The following is a 13,242-nucleotide window of genomic DNA, read 5'->3' on the forward strand; positions in this document are numbered from 1 at the left end:
GTGCCCCGGTGAGATGCTGAGGCCTTTCCTCAGGGGCCTTCCCCATACTCACAAATTCTCTCCACGGACAAGAGTATTTGCAGCCCTCCCTCAATACTGAACTTCAGCAAGTTTCCATTTGCTCTTACTCTGCAGATCACTGTCCGGCTTCCATCCCTAGGGATGGGCTCCGGGTGGCTGCTCCTTCTTTGGTCTCTGCCACAGGTTGGCCGATCTCTCATCTGACCAATCTCAGTATGACTGAAAAGAGAAAGAGAGAACACTTGTAAGCTAGGTCACCACTTGTGCATGGAAGAACAATGGACACACGTCACTGGCTGCTGCTCCCTCCTTCTTTATTCTTCTTCAGTTTACCCAGGGCCTAAAATACTCACCACTCCTAAGGAGCTACAGCCCTCCAGGAAAGGGACAATCCCAGACCACTGCCAGCCACAGGCAGAGCTGGACCTTCCCCAGGACCCATCCCATGGATACGAGAAGCATCTCTCTGCTCTCCACGAGGCACCTCACTCTGCAGATACTGGATAGAGAAATATCATTTCACAAAAACACGCACCTGGCTCCTCCAACATTACAAGAGAGCTCCTCAGCTCCACTGCAAAGTGAAACAGCTAGATTGTGCAGGTCTGCTTCCTGCAGATGCTCCGCTGCCCTGGAGCAGCCCTCCGCAAGAACAGCAAACCACCTATGGAAGAGCCATCACTGCCAAAAACACTATAGGTGCACAAGGCCTTCCAGTACCTGCCTCCACTCTCGCATCCACTACCCTGCATGATTTTCATCCCTTCCTACTTCTTTATGGCTCCCGAGACCTAGCCTGTGGGGATGCATCCTAGCACACCTGCCCGTGTCCTATGAAGGGAGACACCACAAGGAGAGGAAAGGACAGAGAGAGAGACAGAGACAAAGTGTTGGCCAACACAGTAGAGAAGAGAGTGAGGGGAACATGGGAGGAAGGCAAGCAACTCATCACATGGAGTCATCCTCCTGAATCTAACCGTCTACTGCAGAAGACACACCGATCCTGGCCAGAGAACTGAGCAGTCCCTGAAAATGGGGACCTTGTCTTCCTTATAACCGCAGCTAGTCAGGAACCTTTTCATACAAACCCAGCCCCAGCTAACGGGGTTTCCCTACCTAGATGCAAGTGGGCTGTGAGCAGAGCCCTCACCAAACCAGTCACTTATCTCACTGACAGTAGCGGCTGTTCTGATCCCAGTTGGACGGCTTTTTCGTGGCATCAACAAGACTTGCAGTCTCATCGCTCTCGCTCGCTTTTCATCGCATGAGGGCAGTAGACTCTGACATGTGACTTCTTTTTCCTTGGCACTAAACCCAGCACAGGGGAGAACAAAGTAAAATAGCATCTCTGTCTGCAATGTTGTGTAGTCTCTTCATTTCACAGCTCCTGTGTTCCATGACTCCACCCTGAACTACTTTACACCTGCAACTAGAAGGGACCCATTGTAACTGCACCCAAAATAGTCACTTTGCTCAGTAGACTCTTGTCCCTTCCCCAGCCTTAATCCCAAAGAGCCTCATACCCAACTGTGACCAAGTGGGAATGTTCTGAATGTTTTCTCTGAATACTGCGTGTGTGCCTCAGTTTCCCCTATGCCTTTCTTAAATATCTAGGTGTGGGGGATCAGGGTGTATGATTTTTGCAGAGCCTTAGAGGGACCCGGTGATACTGTCTGCATAGAGAATGGCCGGCACTCTTTCCTGGCAACTAACGGCCTGGGCCTCTCCTCTGCAAAGGGGCCAACTGAAGGTGTCAGAACAGAGAGATCCAGTGACCTCCTGGCCCGGGAAAGGGAGAAAGGCCAGAGAGGAGGGGCTGGAGAGTCTCCAATTGATGGCTGGGAAATGGCGGGGATCCCAGACGGGACTCTGGCTTCCTTGACCCCCCCCCAAAATGGACGTAACTGAGGGGGTCCTGTTGTCTGTACCTGCAAGACCTGTCTTGGACTGTGTCCAGTCGTCTAAATAAGCCTTCTGTTTTACTGGCTGGCTGAGAGTCTTTGTGAATGGCAGGAAGCCGGGGGTGCAGGGCCTTGTCTCCTCCAATCTCCATGACATCAATGAGGAAGGACATGGCCTGAGAAGAAAACTACAGCAAGTACAGATAAGAAATTGAAAGCACTGACCGCTTACTCACAGCCAGTTATTCAGAATGCAGAAAGCTGAGGACTGTTCATGTCTCCTTAGAAGGATGTCCAGGCTGCTCAGATGCACCTCTGCCAGTTTCTGCTCCGGCGAGAGCTCCTGGACAATTCCTCTGCAAGAGCAGCTGCAAAAGCCAAGTATGAGCCATAACTACACACAGCTCTATTGGTGCTTGAAATCTTGCCCTCATCCTGCCTCCCTCTTCCATCCCATCTACATCGGCCCCACTCGATGAACAGAGACTGAGTAAACGCAGACAGTCACCGCTCTACTTTAGCGCTCACTGCCCCTCATGATTTTTCTCTGCTCCTACTGCTCCATGGCTCCCAAGATCTAGCCTGGGGGGATGCACACTGAGCACCCCTGCCTGTGTCCTATGAAGGGAGATGGCACAAGGAAAGATAAGGACAGAGAGACACAGACAGACAGAGAGCGTCAGAGAGACGGTGTGTGTTGGCCAACATATTAGAAGAGAGAGAGAAAAAAACATAGGAGGAAGGCAAGCAACTTGCCACCTGGTGTCATCCTCCCAGATCTAACCTTCTGCTGCAGGAGACACAAAACTACTGGACATAATCACCCCCTGAAAATGGGGACCTTGTCTCCCTCATAACCTCTGCTGTTCAGGAACATTTTTTTTTAAACAAAGCCAGCCCCAGCTGATGGGGCGTCGCTACCAGGAGCCAGATGGGCCGTGAGCAGAACCCTCAGCAAAACAGAAACTTCTCAGTGACAGTGGCAGCTATTCCGCTCCCAGATGGACGCCTTTTTCATGCCATCAATAATTCTCCAGGTCGAATCGCTCTTGATCACTTCCTATCGCATGACGGCAGTAGACTCTGACGTGTGACTTCTTTTTCCTTGGTACTGAACCCAGCAGAAGGGGAAAAACAAACAAGTTAACGTCTCCGTCAGCAATGTCACTTAGTCTCTTCATTTCATATCTCCCGTATCCCACAGCTCCGCCTTCAACCCATCCTCCATTACTACTTTACACCTGCAACTAGAAGTTACTTTGCTCAGGAGACTCTTGTCCCTTCCCCAGCCTTAATACCACAGTGCCCGGTACTCAATGAGGAAGCACAGGGCCTGTAAACAGAGCCAGCTCCAGGCACCAGCTGAGCACACTCTACGGGGCGGCTTCCGCCCAAACCTAGAACGGCACAGCTGCTTTTTGTTGTTGTCCTTGTTGTCTGCTGTTCCAGCCGTCCTGTAGGGGCGGCGGCGTGGAGGGGGGAGCGCCCTGCAGCAAGCTCAGCAGGGCAGCCCGCGTCCTTCCCTCCCCGCTGACTGGAGTGGAGTCGAGCTCTCCCGGCAGGCGGGGCCGTGAGGTGAGCGCCCCGCTGAAGCGCTGGGCGCCCCCCTTCTCTCCCCCACCGCTACCTCCTCCATTAGACCGGGCGCGCACTCTGCAGCACAGAGTCCCCTGGCGCCGGTCGCCCTGTAGGGGTTTTTGTTTTGTTTTTCCCCTGCTTTGCCGGCCGCATCGTTGTTTCTCCCCCCACTCCCCTCTCTTTGCCGCTCCAGCTGAGCCATGTCCCCCCCCCCCCACCACCAGCTTTGCCGCTCCAGCTGAGCCATTTTTTCCCGCGTTTTGCTGCTCCCATGGCCCCGCCTGTGCCGGCCCTGCCTTTAAAGAAAACTACAGTGAGTAGAGGTGAGGAATTGAAAGCACTGACCTCTTACTCACAGACAGTTATGCAGAATTCAGAAAGCTGAGGACTGTTCTTGTCTCCTTAGAAGGATGTTCAGGCAGCTCAGCTTCACTTCTGCCACCCTCTCCTCCGGCCAAGGCTCTTGGACGATTCCTCTGTAAACTAATAAAGCCAACCAAGAACTATCACTACACAGAGCTCTATGAATGCCCTCATCCCTGCCTCCCTCTCCCATTCCATCTACATCCGCCCTACTTGATGAACAGAGATGCAGTTAACACCGATAGTCACCACTCCACTCCACTATCCACTACCCAGCATGATTCTCGTCCCTTCCTACTTCTTCATGGATCCAGGAGACCTAGCCTGTGGGGATGCACACCTAGCACCCCTGCCTGTGTGCTATGAAGGGAGACAGCAGAAGGAGAGGCAAGGACAGAGAGAGAGAGTGTTGGCCAACACTAGAGAAAAGAGAGAGAGAGAGAGAGAGAGAGAGAGAGAGAGAGAATCATGGGAGCAAGGCAAGCAACTCACCACCTGGTGTCACCACCTGGATCCAACCTTCTGCTGAGGAGGGAACACAGCTACTGGACACAGAAATGAGGACCTTGTCTCCCTCATAACCAAAGCTAGTGAGGAACATTTTCTTATAAACTCAGCCCAGCTGATGGGGTGTCCCTACCTGGAGCCAGGTGGGCCGTGAGCAGAACCCTCAGCAAAACAGACACTTATCTCAGTGACAGTGGCAGCTGTTCTGCTCCCAGATGGACGGCTCTTGCCTGGCATGATCAATGCTCGAGGTCTCGTCGCTCTCGCTCGCTTTCCATCGCATGAGGGCAGTAGACTGACTTTTCACTTGGAACTAAACCCAGCACAAGGGGGAAAAAACAATTAAGTTACCATCTCAGTAGGCAATGTCTCGTCGGCTCTTTTTTTCCCCTCTCCCACATGGTGGAGCTCCACCCTCAACTCTTTCCATCACACCTTTAGCACTACAGCGAAAAATGAGCCTGTTGCACCTACACTTAAAATAGTCACATACCCAACAAGGAAGCACATGGCCTTACGACAGCAAGTACAGAGAAGGAATTCAAAGTACAGACCGCTTACTCACAGCCAGTTATGCAAGAGACAGAAAGCTGAGGACTGTTCGTGTCTGCTTAAAAGGATGTCCAAGCTGCTCAGGTCCACTTCTACCTCTTCCTCCTCCAGCTAGGGCTCCCGCACTATTCCTGTGCAAGAGCAGCTGCAAATACCAAGCATGAGCCATCACTACACAAAGCTCTGTTGATGCTTGAAATCTTGCCCTCATTCCTGCCTCCCTCTTCCATTCCGTCTGCATCGGCCCCACTTGATGAACAGAGACCGAGTTAACAGCGACAATCACCGCTCCACTCTCACACCCACTGCCCTGCATTATTTTCATCACCTCCTACTTTGCCAGGCTTACCGAGACCTGGCCTCTGGGGACACACAGCTAGCTCACCTGCCTGTGTGTCATGAAGGGAGACATCAGAAAAAGAGGCAAGGACAGACTGACAGAGTGTGTTGGCCAACACTAGAGAAGAGAGAAAGAAACACGGGAGGAAGGCAAGCAACTCGCCACCTGGAACCTACCTTTTCTGCAGAGGACTCATCGCTTGTAGCAGAGAAATGAGCAGACCCTGAAAATGGGGACCCAGTCTCCCTCATAACCACAGCTAGTCACGAACATTTTGTTACAAACCCAGGCCCAACTAACAGGGCGTCCCTACCTGGAGCCAGGTGGGCCGTGAGCAGAGCTCTCACCAGAACAGACACTTATCTCACTGACAGCAGTGGCTGCTCCGCTCCCAGATGCACGGCTAATGCTTGATTTCGACAATGCTCGTGGTCTCGTCGCTCTTGCTCACTTTCCATCGCATGAGGACAGTAGACTCTGACCGTGACTTCTTTTTCCTTGGTACTAATCTCAGCAGAGGAAGGGAAACAAAAAAAATTAGCATCTCCAACTGCAATGTCACATAGTCTCTTCATTTCACGTCTCCCGTATCCCAGCCCTCCGCCCTCAACCCATCTCCCTTTACTACTTTACAATTGCAACTGGAAGGCACCCATTGTAAAAGGCACCCATAAAAACATAAGAATGGCCAAACTGGCTCAGACCAACGATCCATCCAGCCCAGTATCCTGGCCATTGCCAGGTGCCCCAGAGGGAATTAACCCAACGGATAATGATCAAGTGATCTCTCTCCTGCCATCCATCTCCACCCTCTGACAAACAGAGGCTAGGGACATCATTCCTTCCCCATCTTGGCTAATAGCCATTAATAGACCTAACCTCTACGAATTTATCTAGTTCTCTTTTAAACCCTGTTATAGTCCTGGCCTTCACAACCTCCTCAGGCAAGGAGTTCCACTGGTTGACTGTGCACTGCGTGAAGAAGAACTTCCTTTTATTTATTTTAAACCTGCTGCCCATTAATTTCATTTGGTGGCCCCTAGTTCTTATACTTTAGGAAGTAAATATATTTTTCCTTATTGACTTTTTCCACACCTCTTGTGATTTTTATCTACCTCTATCATATGCCCCCTTAATCTCCTCTTTTCCAAGCTGAAAAGTCCTAGCCTCTTTAATCTCTCCTCATATGGGATCCATTCTGAACCCCTAATCATTTTAGTACGCCAGTATATCTTTTTTGAGATGAGACCACATCTGTACAAAGTATTCGAGATGTGGGTGGCCCATGGATTTATATAAGGGCAATAAGATATTCTCTGCCTTATTCTCTATCACTTTTTTAATGATCCCAAACATCCTGTCTGCTTTTTTGACTGCCGCTGCACACTGCGTGGACATCTTCGGAAAACTATCCACGATGACCCTAAGATCTCTTTCCTGATAAGTTGTAGCTAAATTAGCCCCCATCATATTGTATGTATAGTTGGGGTTATTTTTTCCAATGTGCATTACTTTACATTTATCCACATGAAATTTCATTTGCCATTTTGTTGCCCAATCACTTAGTTTATAGGAACTTTTTGAAGTTCTTCACAGTGTTCATTGGATTTAACTATCTTGAGCAGTTTAGTATCATCTGCAATCTTTGCCACCTCACCTTTCTCCAGATTATTTATGAATAAATTGAATAGGATCCGTCCTAGCATTGACCCTTGGGAACACAACTAGTTACCCCTCTCCATTCTGAAAATGTACCATTAATTCCTTCTTTGTTCCCTGTCTTTTAAGCAGTTCTCAATCCATGAAAGGATCTTCACTATTTTTCAATGATAACTTTATTTACATATGACCCTTTGGTGAAGGACCTTATCAAAGGCTTTCTGGAAATCTAAGTACACTTTGTCCCAAAATAGTCACTTTGTTCAGAGATTCTTGTCCCTTCCCCGGCCTTAATCCCAGAGTCTCGTAACAAACGAGGAAGCACACGGCCTGTGAATAAAAGTACAGCGAGTACAGATGAGGAATTCCAAGCACTCACCGCTTACTCACAGCCATTTATGCAGGAGGCAGAAAGCTGAGGACTGTTCATGTCTGCTTAGAAGGATGTTCAGGCTGATCAGGTTCACTTCTGAGAGTCTCTCCTCCGGGTAGGGTTCCTGGACAATTCCTGTACCAGCGCGGCTGCAAAAGCCATGCATGATCCAGCATTACACAGTTGTGAAGGTGTGTGAAATCTTGCCCTCACCTCTCTCCCATTCCATTTACATCAGCCCCACCTGATGAACACAGACCGACTCAAAACCGACAGTCTCCAATTCACTCTCATCCCTTCTACCCCACAATTTTTGTCCCCTCTTACTTCTTCATTACTCCCGAGACCCAAGCCTGTGGGGAGCACACCCAGCACACCTGCCCATGTGCCATGAAGCAAGTCAGCGCAAAATGAGGCAAGGACAGATTTAGAGAGAGTGTGTTGGCCAACACACAGAGAAAAGAGAGAGAGATTAACACGGGAGGAAGGCAAGCAACTGCTCACCTGGAATCATCCTCCTGGATCCAAGCTTTTCTGCAGAGGACACACCGCTTGTGAACAGAGAAATGAGCTGATGCTGAAAATGGGGACATTGTCTCCCACATATCCACAGCTCGTCAGGAACATTTTGTTACACACCGAGCCGTAGCTAACTGGGCATCCGTACCTGAAGCCAAGTGGGAAGTGAGCAGAGCCCTCACCTAACAAGACACTTCTCTCACTGACGGTGATGGCTGCTCGGCTCCAAGCTGGACGGCTCTTGCCTGGCATCAGTAATGTTCGCTGTCTCTCCGCTCTTACTTGCTTTCCAATGCACGAGGGGAGCAGACTCTGACCCTCCACTTCTTTTCCCCCCCTTGTGCTGGGTTTAGTACCCAAGGAAAACAAATCAGTTACCATCTCAGTCAGCAACATGCATAGTTTCTTCTTCTCGCATCTACTGCGCCCCAGGGCTCCATCCTCAACCCTCCTCCAGCTTTAGCACAACAACTAAAAAGTAGACCACTGCACCTACATCTAAAATACTAACTCTGCACAGGAGACTTGTACCTCTCCCTCATCTGAATCCCACAGAGCACCGTGTTCAATGAGGAAATTCACAGCCTCTGAACAAAACTGAAGCGAGTAACAGATGAGGGATTCCAAACACCGACTGCTTAATTAGAGTCACATGCTTAACAGCCTCACCTGACTCTTAGCAGGTTAATTGGAGTCAGGTGTTCTCATTAGCCTGGAGCAGCCCCTGCTCTGGTCACTCAGGGAACAGAAAACTACTTATCCAGTGGCAGGTTTATCTCCCTTCTACTACTCTGCTGTTCCCAACTGGCCTGGGTTTATCACAGCAGATACTGAATAGAGAGATATTTCACACAAACACACACCTGCTCCTCGAATATCACGACAGCACTCCTTAGCTCCACTGCCAAGTGAAACATCTAGGACTGTGCAGGTCTGGTTCCTCCAGATGCTTCTCCTCTGTCTGGGGCGGCTCCATTGGCCTTGAGCGGGCCTCTGCAAGAACAGCAAACCACCTATGGAAGAGCCATTGCTGTCGAACATGTTACCGTGCTAGATATTTTACAATACCTGCCTCCACTCTCGCACCCACGACCCCACATGATTTTCATCCCCTCCTACTTCTTCCTGGCTCCAGAGACCTAGCCTGTGGGGATCCACACCTACCCATGTCCTATAAAGGGAGAAAGCACAGGGAGAGGCAAGGACACAGACAGAGAGAAAGAGTGTGTGTGTTGGCCAACATAGTACAGAAAAGAGAAAGAGAGAGAGGGAGGGAGAGAAATGCAGGAGGAGGGGAAGGAACTCGCCATCTCAAGGCATCCCCCTGGATCCAACCTTCTCTTGCTGAGGACACACTGCTTGTGGATGGAAAAAATGAGCAGCCCCTGAAAACGGGGACCTTGTCTCCCTCGTATGCACAGCTAGTCAGGAACCTTTTCTTACAAACCAAGCCCCAGCTAAAAGGGTGTCTCTACCTGGAGTCAGATAGGTCGTGAGCAGAACCCTCAGCAAAACAGACACTTATCTCAGTGACAGTAGCATCTCCTCCGCTCCCAGATGTACGGCTCTTGCCTGGCCTGAACAATGCTCACAGGCTCGCTGCTCTCACTCATTTGCCATCGCATAAGGGCAGTAGACTCTGACGTGTGACTTCTTTTTCCTTGGTACTAAACCCAGCAGAGGGGAGAAAAAGAAAAAAAAAAAATAGCATCTCGCTCTGCAATGTCGCGTAGTCTCTTCATTTCACATCTCCTGTATCCCATAGCTCCGCCCTCAAACCATCTCCCGTTATTACTTTACACCTGCAACTAGACAGGACCTGCATCCAAAATGGTCACTTTGCTCAGGAGACTCCTGTCCCTTCCCCAGCCTTAATACCACTGTGCCCGGTACCCAACGAGGAAGCACATGGCCTGTGAAGAAAACTACAGCAAGTACAGATAAGGAATGGACAGCACTGACCACTTACTCACAGTCAGTTGTTCAGAAGGCAGAAAGCTGAGGACTGTTCATGTCTCCTTAGAAGGATGTCCAGGCTGCTCACATCCACTTCTGCCAGTTTCTCCTTGGGCTGGGGCTCCTGGACAATTCCTCTGAAAGCGCAGCTGCAAAAGCCAAGCATGAGCCATAACTACACACAGCTCTATTGGTGCTTGAAATCTTGGCCTCATCCCTGCCTCCCTCTTCCATCCCATCTACATCAGCCCCACTCGACGAACAGAGACCGAGTTAACACCAACAGTCACCACTCCACTTTAACACCTACTGCCCAACATGGTTTTCATCCCCTCCTACTACTCCAGGGCTTCCAAGACCTAACCTGTGGGGATGCACACCTAGCACACCTGCCCATGTCCTAAGAAGGGAGACAGCATAAGGAAAGGCAAGAATAGAGAGAGGGTGTGTGTTGGCCAACATACTAGAGAACAGAGAGAGAGAGAAAAAACACAGGAGGAAGGCAAGCAACTCTCCACCTGCAGCCAGCCATTCTCCTGGATCTAACCTTCTGCTGCAGAGGACACACTGCTCCTGGCCAGAGAACTGAGCAGCCCCTGAAAATGGGGACCTTGTCTCCCTCATAACCACTAGTCAGGAACCTTTTCTTACAAACCCAGCCCCAGCTAACGGAGCAAGGGGGCCATGAGCAGAGCAATCACCAAAACAGAGTAGCAGCTCTCACTCATTGAGAGTAGCAGCTGTTCCCACTCCCAGTTGGACGGCTTTTCCGTAGCATCAACAGCTCTTGCGGTCCGATCACTTTTGCTCACTTTCCAATGTATGAAGGGAGTAGACTGACGCATGATTTCTTTTCCTTGGTAGTAAAGCCAGCACAAGGGGAAAAAATAACTTACCATCTAAGCAGGCAACATCGTGTTAGCTCTTCTTTTCACCTCTCCCACATGGCGGCGCTCCACCCTCAACACTCTTCCCATGACACCTTTAGCATTTCAGCCAAAATGCAGCCCTTGCAACAGCACCCGACAATCACTCTGAACAGCAGACTCTGGCCACTCCCCAGCCTTAATACCACAGAGTCCTGTACCCAACGAGGAAGCACACAGCCTGTGAACAATACTAGAGCAAGTAAAGATAAGAAATTGTTTAAAACTTAAACTTTTAAACAATTTAATACTGTAACCAGTAATGATGATTGTGAAGCTTGGTTGAGGTGGTGCAGTCAGAGGGTGGGATATTTCCCAGGGAATGCCTTACTGGTAAATGATGAACTAGCACTCAGCTGAGCCCTCAAGGGTTAATACATTGTTGTTAATGTAACCTTACACTCTACAAGGCAACACGAATGGAGGGAGGGAGGGGAGACAGCATGGCAGAGAGAGAAAGAGAGACACCCTGTGTGTGGTGGGGGGCACATTGCCCCTTCAAGTGCGCTGACACTACTTTAAGGACATTGCCTTTTTAAGTAGGCCCAAGCTGCTCAGGTCCACGTCTGCCACCTTCTCCTTCGGCTGCTGCTCCTCCATGATTCCTCTAGAAGCGCAGCTGCAAAAGCCAAGCATGAGACATCACTACATACAGCTCTATTGCTGCGTGAAATCCACTCAATGAATACAGACCGAGTAAACACTGACAGTCACCGCTCCACTCTCGCACCCACTGTCCAGCATGATTTTCATCCCCTCCTACTTCTTCATGGCTCCGGAGAACTAGCCTGTGGGGATGCACAGCTAGCATCACTGCCCGTGTCCTATGAAGGGAAAAAGCACAAGGAGAGGCAAGGACAGAGAGAGACACAGGGAGAGTGTGTTGGCCAACACATTAGAAGAGGAAGAGAAAAAACACAGGAGGAAGGCAAGAAACTCACCAGCTGGAGTCATCCCCCTGGATTCAACCTCCTGCTAGCAGGGCCAGCTCCAGGGGTTTTGCCGCCACAAGCAGCCCAAAAAAAAAGCCACAATTGTGATCTGCAGCAATTCAGTGGGAGGTCCTTCGCTCCGAGTGACGGACCCTCCGCCGAATTCCCGCTGAATACCTGAAAGTGCCCCCCCACTCAGGAGTTGCCACCCTAAGCACCTGCTTCATAAGCTGGTGCCTGGAGCCGGCCCTCACTGCTAGAGAGGACACACCATTTATGGACAGAGAAATGAGCAGCCCCTGAAAATGGGGACCTTGTCTCCCTCCTAACCACAGCTACTGAGGAATCTTTTCCTACAAACCGAGCCCCAGCTAACGACAAGTCTCAGCCTGGGGGCAGGTGGGCTGTTACCAGAGTCCTCCCCAAACCAGACACTTACCTCACTGATGGTGACAGCTTCTCCGCTCCCAGCTCAACAGCATCTGCATAGCCTGGCATCAACAATACTCACTGTCACATGGCTCTTGTGCACTTTCCATCTCACAACGGGTGGGCTCTTACCCTTGACTTCATTGTCTGTGATACTAAGCACAACACAGATGGGAAAAACAAAAGTTATCATCAGAATCTGCAATATTGTATATGTTCTTCTTCTCCCATTACACCTTTATAGATACAATTAAAAAGCATGCAACGCACATTCAATTTCTGGAATTCCTGGCCAGAGAACCCTGTGAAAGCCAAGGCTATAACAGGTTTCAAAAAAGAACTAGGTAAATTCATGGAGGATCAGTCTATCAATGGCTATTGGTCAGCATGGGCAGGGATGGTGCCATTATCCTCCGTTTGCCAGAAATTGGGAATAGGCGACACAGGATGGATCACGTCTCGATTCCCTGTTCCATTCCTTCCCTCTGAAGCACCTGGCATTAGCCACAGTCAGAAGACAGGACACTGGGCTAGATGGATCCTTGATCTGACCAAGTACTGCCCTTCTAATGTTTGTATGTTGAGCAGCCTGTTGCACCTGCACCCAAGAGAGTCACTATGCAGAAGAGACTATTGTCTCTTCCCCTAGATGTAACCCCACAACTACTCCCAAAATAGGGAAATTCTCCTCCCACACCCAGAACAAGAAGGAAAACTTTTATAAGAAATCAAACCCACCTAAAGTGAAGCAGCCGCCTGTACTCAGCCTCTACCATGCATTTATCTTAAGCTTCAGCCGTGCTGCTACAAGTCATGAAGTGTTATGTGAGAGGCAGAAAGCTGAGGACTGCTCATGTCTGCTTAGAAGGATGTTCAGGCTGATCAGGTCCACTTCTGCCAGCTTCTCCTCGGGCTGGGGCTCCTGGACACTTCCTCTGAAAGTGCACCTGCAAAACCCACGCATGAGCCATCAGTACAAAAAGTTCTATTCATGCATGAAATCTTGCCCTCATCCCTGCCTTCCTCTCCCTTCTCATCTACCTGAGCCCGACTCAAAATCAGAGTCACCCCTCCACTTCAGCACCCACTGCCCCTCATGATTTTTCTCTGCTCTTCCTTCTCCATGGCTCCCAAAACCTAGCCTGTGAGGATGCACACCTAGCACCCTGCCCGTGTCCTATGAAGG

General features: G+C 50.0%; 1 long non-coding RNA gene across 1 annotated transcript; it reads right to left on the reverse strand.

Moving 5' to 3' along the window:
• Window positions 1–7,343: 7,343 nt before the first annotated feature.
• Window positions 7,344–8,978, reverse strand: LOC120375557. Its single transcript, XR_005586628.1, has 3 exons — window positions 8,677–8,978; window positions 7,996–8,156; window positions 7,344–7,443 (listed from the first exon to the last, which is right to left on the reverse strand). It is a non-coding gene; the product is annotated as an uncharacterized LOC120375557 (long non-coding RNA).
• Between the last annotated feature and the right edge of the window lie 4,264 nt (window positions 8,979–13,242).

This window comes from Mauremys reevesii, linkage group 12, assembly GCF_016161935.1.
Source record: "Mauremys reevesii isolate NIE-2019 linkage group 12, ASM1616193v1, whole genome shotgun sequence".
Classification (NCBI taxonomy): Eukaryota; Metazoa; Chordata; order Testudines; family Geoemydidae; genus Mauremys; species Mauremys reevesii.